At 51.3% G+C, this 4,646-nt stretch overlaps 1 pseudogene; it reads right to left on the reverse strand.

Moving 5' to 3' along the window:
- Positions 1 to 242: 242 nt before the first annotated feature.
- On the reverse strand, positions 243 to 649 carry LOC101567636 (annotated as a pseudogene).
- Between the last annotated feature and the right edge of the window lie 3,997 nt (positions 650 to 4,646).

Here is a 4,646-nt window from a genome sequence, read left to right on the forward strand (position 1 = left end):
TCTCTTTGCCATGGAAGGATCCCTAAGCCTCAGGGGACGTAGATTCATATTCCTCCCCCATCCTGGCATCTCTGCTCTCCATGGGCCCAAGTTGTTACTGTCTCTTTGGACAAATAGCCTACAAATTCAACATGCCTTTTTTCTTCTGACTAGCACAGAGTAGGAAAGAGTTCTTTTTTTTTTTTTTTTTTTTTTTTTGGACGCTATGTTTTATTCACGCTCCATTAGCATCCCTCTTGCTCCTACGGCAAGGTGAGGGGAAGGGAAGAGGGCTTGGAGGAGGCAGACTGCAGCTGCCCTTTGTAAACATACTCCAGGGCTGTGGCAAAGTTGCACAAGTCCAGCTCAATGCTCCAAGCCCAGGTCTCCACATCTCCAATTTCCTTTAGTGCCTGGTTGAAGTTCTCCACCATCCCCATCCACTGGCTGTCTGCTTAGCAAATTGGGCAGCCTGGACCTGCAGGGTCTTCACTTCGTGGTCCAGCTTTCTCTGGTTCATGTAGGTCTCGGCCACACCCACATTGAGGTGGTCCACCAAAGCTTCTGTCAGGCAGGTCGCTGCAGTGACAGCTTTTCGCCTCCTCTTTTCCTGCAGTTCCTTGCGCTCATTCTGCTTGGCCTGGTGTTCTTTGAGCAGGTGGGACAGCATGGTGGTATGGGGCAGGGGCTGGGTGCCAGGAAAGAGATCTTGTCCTCCGTATTCTAGGTGCTGTTGCTGTGCTAATAAAACCCACGGCGGTCTGCACTTGGACAACCCACATTCTGCTGGTGGCCCTGGCCCCCTCTGTATTGATGGGTGTGCTCCGGGCACTTCGGAACAGTCACTGCAGACAGGAAAACTCTTCTCAACTAGTTTTGCAAGTCAAGCCCATGACATAAGGGTGGCTCACAAAATCTCCTTCGGGGCTGAAGAGCCAGGAGCAAGTCACAAGCCACCCTGCGGACTTTCCCCCGGAGTCACTACTGCCATCGCACAGGGTCACTCTGCTAACGCTGGCAGAAGCACAGTCTCTAGAACCTCAGCTTCTGCTGCCGAGATCGGGGTCTCCCAGGCCCAGCGCCCTCCTAACTGGTCTCCTTTGCTGAAGCTTCCCTGCTCAGTGCAGGGGTCAAATGAGAGAATATGCATGTGATCAGCCACCAAGACGGCCCCAGTGAGTCTCGCCTCCTAGTACCTGTGCGCTTACGCAGTCCCCTCCCATGCTAGGTAGGGCTGATTCGTATAGCCAATAGGGTGTTGTCAAAATGAAATGGGATATCCGAGCTTAGGTCATAAAAGACAGGACAACTTCTACCTGCTCTCTGGAAGCCCTCGCTTGGGAGCTGGCCGCGTATTGCAAGCATATTTAGGCAGCGCTATGGCGAGGACTCCCTGGCGACGCGCTGAGTCGTCCTGCATGGCACTGCACGCACAAGCCCAGTGTGTGAGGGAGCTGTCTCAGGCACGCGGCCTGCAGCCTCGGCTGCGCCTTCAGATGACGCAGCCTCAACTGCCTCTTGGCTGCGGCCTTCTGAGCATCCCTGAGATGGACCCAGCTAGGCAGGCCCCAGAAACCTGCTGCACAAAATCTCTGGGTAACATAATGAAATGAAATGCTATTTAATACTCGTTACTTAGGATTTGGAGGAATTCATTGCCAAGCAGTAGGTAACCTGAACAATTTACGTAAAGACTTAGAATACAGCCCGGCCCTTGCTCAGCATCCCTGGGCACTGGCGGCCTTTTCACGCACGCTCACTGCGCCCAGGGTGAGAAGCCTTCACCTCAGCAAGCCCGGGAGCCTGGGAAATGGAAATGGTCATGATTGCCCTTAATCCCCCAGCAACCCTGCGCCTGGCAGCTTGGCACTCTCATCTGCAGCGATGAGAGGATGAACAACTTGCCTCAGATTCCGAAGAGAAAGCCCCAGATCCCAGCCCCTGCTGTCTGACCCCAAACCACCTCCACATGCGGGCTGGGCTGGATTTCTCTATAGGCGGCTCCCAGAGTGATCAATTCTTGCATTGAGACTCCATGAGGATGGTGGGGGTGGGGAGGTATGCAGAGGCAGAGAGGAAGACAAGCCAGGAGCTGTAACAGGTCCCGGGAACCTAAACATGCTCCGGACAGCAGCTTCCACACTTCCTCCCCACCACTCCTTTGGGCAGAGATGACACAAGAGCCCAAGGTGATGCGGGTGACAGGAAGCTTCCGGGAGCTTTCTACTCCTTATCAAAGATTTTTATCTGGATTAAAGTGCAGGCTTTCTGAAACCCACCAGTTCTCCCAGGAAGTCCCCAGGGTTTCCCCTTAGGCTGGGCCACCTTTTCAGCTGGCTGAGACCCAGACAGCTTATTCACAGTTAAGCTGCCACCATCAGCTCTCGTCTAGGGGACTGGCCCTCCCCGCTCCAAGCGCCAGTCCGAGAGTGGAGTCGAGACTGTCCCTTGCTTCTTTATCTCCCAGACAGGCACCTGCGTCTCATTTATCGCCAGGTTTTGCTTGTAGATTACTGTAGGAGATCAGGTGTAACAAATAACAATCAACAGGGGAAAGAGTTTTAGGGACACATAGCATAAAGTAATGGAGAGAACAGTGATTGGAGACAGACTCACCCAGGCTCAAATTCTGATGGAAGTGTATCACGGATGTGGCAGGGAGCAGGTGACATGGCTTCCCCGAGTCTAAGTGACCTCATCTAAGTGATGAACAAAACCTTCGGGAAAGGCACTTAACAGATTGAAAAGGCACACGTTTCGCCACTCTACCAGGACACCGCCCTGCAGAACTATCGTCACGTATACTCAGAAGTCAGTGAACCAAAAGTTCCACGACAACACTGTTTATAGTGCGATTTTCAAATACTCACCCATCAGGAAATGTGGAGCACCACAAGAGGGAATTGCATGCAAAGATCGAAAAGAGTGAAGCCGAGCGAAGCAGGCATCTCAGAGCTCTGCTGCCTCGGCCTCCAGGGAGCTCGCCCGGGCCTCAGTGCCTGAGATCATGCCTCTTGCTGTCTCTGGCTCCACGTGCAGCCAGGCAGCTGGACACAAACAGAGGTTCTGTGAGGACCGGTGAGCAGTGGGGCGGCACAGGTCGGGACTCCGCACACGGCAGAGAAGCTGACTGCCGTTACAGACCAGTGACAGTGTGGGCAGTAGAACCGGGGACCCCATTCTTAGCTGTTGCTAAAGCCTTGCCTGAGGCTCCCCTGGCTCGTTTTCCTGTGATTCATCCTTCTTACTGGGGATCAAACTCAGGACCTTGCACGTGCCAGGCAGGCACTTCCGCCACTGAGCTGCCTCCCTGGCCCAAACCCGCCTGCTTGCTGCTGGCAGAACACTCTCCTAAAGCACAGCATCGTTGAATGCGTTCATACAAGTATGTGCTGCTGTCCAAGCCCAGGTTCTTCCCTTTAATCCTCTTTGAGAGGAGGTGCTCTGGCTGCGTCCTGCCAGCTAACACCTTCTCCTGTTTATACTGTTTTATCTCCATCCGTGAAATTCTCCCTTCCCTCATCCTTTCCTGCTGGGCCTCTCTTGTCTGTCTTTTCAGTGCCCCTCCTCCCTCACCCCAGCCTCCCCGTCACCTGGACTGATCCACTTTCCACCCTTCACAGGACTGATCCACTTTCTAGGTGGGGGAGCACAGACACCTCAGTGGTTTCCCTCCCAGTTTTCCACTTCATAGGCAGCAGATGCTCAATAACTAGCTGAAAAATGAGTAATGAGTAAAGCAGAGCCATAGATTTTCAGGAATAGTTTTCAAGTGAATGAAGATGTAAAAGAATGAATTGTTCTGAATTCAGGAAGACATGACTAAAACTGACCCTGGATTATTGTGGCCACTGATAACTTTGCTCCAGATAATTGGAAGCTAACAGTGCAAAGATCCCTTTAATTGGGCTGGGGAGATAGCTTGGTGGTCTGGCAAGCACAAGGACCTAGGTTCGATCCCCAATTCAGCACACAGTACCAGCCCCAGAGCCCTGGGTGCACCGTGCCAGCCCTGAAGCCATGGTGGCCCACACCTGTGATCCCAGTGCTAGGGAGGCTGAGACAGGAGGATCACTATGAGTCTGAGCTGCATAGCGAGACCCTGTACCAAATAAATAAATAAATAAATAAATAATTCTTTTAAAAAAAAGAAAGATCCTTTTAATTGCTAAAGATACAATTTCCTCAGAATTTCTTGAAGTCATCACAATAGAGAACTACCAGAGAAAAAATATAAATAACCCATAAATGTATAAAGATATAGTTGACCTCACTCGTAATAAAAAGGATACCATTCAAAATGAGACCTAATTCTGTTAAATGTACAAAGCCTGGTTGGCAGAGATAGGAAAGCAAACAGACTCAATCATATTTGCTAGGAATGGTACTGTACCCAACATTTAGGAAGAATGTTGATCTGAAAAAAGTTTCACTTTCAGATATGTGTACCCTTTGACTCAGCAATTCCATAATTCTAAAGAAAATAGGGTCAGCAAGATAGCAGACTAAGCACCTGCTTTGGCAAGCGCAGGGACCAGGGTTCAATCCCTGGTCCCCCATGCTGCACCAGCCCCACTCCCAGGGCACTGAGAGGGCAATTGAAACTGGGCATGGTAGCATAAGCCTGTAATCCCAGCACTTGGGAGGCTGAAAACAGGAGAATCACT

The sequence above is a fragment of the Octodon degus genome, unplaced genomic scaffold (genome assembly GCF_000260255.1).
Source record: "Octodon degus isolate 3935 unplaced genomic scaffold, OctDeg1.0 scaffold00062, whole genome shotgun sequence".
Classification (NCBI taxonomy): Eukaryota; Metazoa; Chordata; class Mammalia; order Rodentia; family Octodontidae; genus Octodon; species Octodon degus.